This window comes from Sinocyclocheilus grahami, unplaced genomic scaffold, assembly GCF_001515645.1.
Source record: "Sinocyclocheilus grahami isolate Dianchi unplaced genomic scaffold, SAMN03320097.WGS_v1.1 scaffold1257.1, whole genome shotgun sequence".
Taxonomy (NCBI): domain Eukaryota; kingdom Metazoa; phylum Chordata; class Actinopteri; order Cypriniformes; family Cyprinidae; genus Sinocyclocheilus; species Sinocyclocheilus grahami.
In genome coordinates, this window is record NW_015506436.1 from 116,412 (window position 1) to 117,058 (window position 647).

Consider the following 647-nt stretch of genomic DNA (forward strand, 5'->3'; position numbering starts at 1 on the left):
ATCAAATGGCCAGAGTTTTGAGAACGCAGCGGACGTGGAGGACTATAATGCAATAAGAGCTCGTTCAAATACTGAGGTGCTAAACCATTCAGGGCTTTATAAGTAATAAGCAAGATTTTAAAATCTATAGGATGTTTAATAGGGAGCCAGTGCAGTGTTGACAGAACCGGGCTAATATGGTCATACTTCCTGGTTCTAGTAAGAACTCTAGCTGCTGCATTTTGGACCAGCTGGAGTTTGTTTATTAAGCGTGCAGAACAACCACCCAATAAAGCATTACAATAATCTAACCTTGAGGTCATGAACACATGAATTAACATTTCTGCATTTGACATTGAGAGCATAGGTCGTAATTTCGATATATTTTTGAGATGAAAAAATGCAGATTTACAAATGCTAGAAACGTGGCTTTCTAAGGAAAGATTGCTATCAAATAGCACACCTAGGTTCCTAACTGATGACGAAGAATTGACAGAGCAGCCATCAAGTGTTAGACAGAGTTCTAGGTTATTACGTGCAGAGTTTTTAGGTCCTATAATTAACACCTCTGATTTTTCAGAATTTAGCAGTAAGAAATGACTCGTCATCCAGTTTTTAATATCGACTATGCATTCCGCTAGTTTTTCAAATTGGTATGTTTCGCCGGG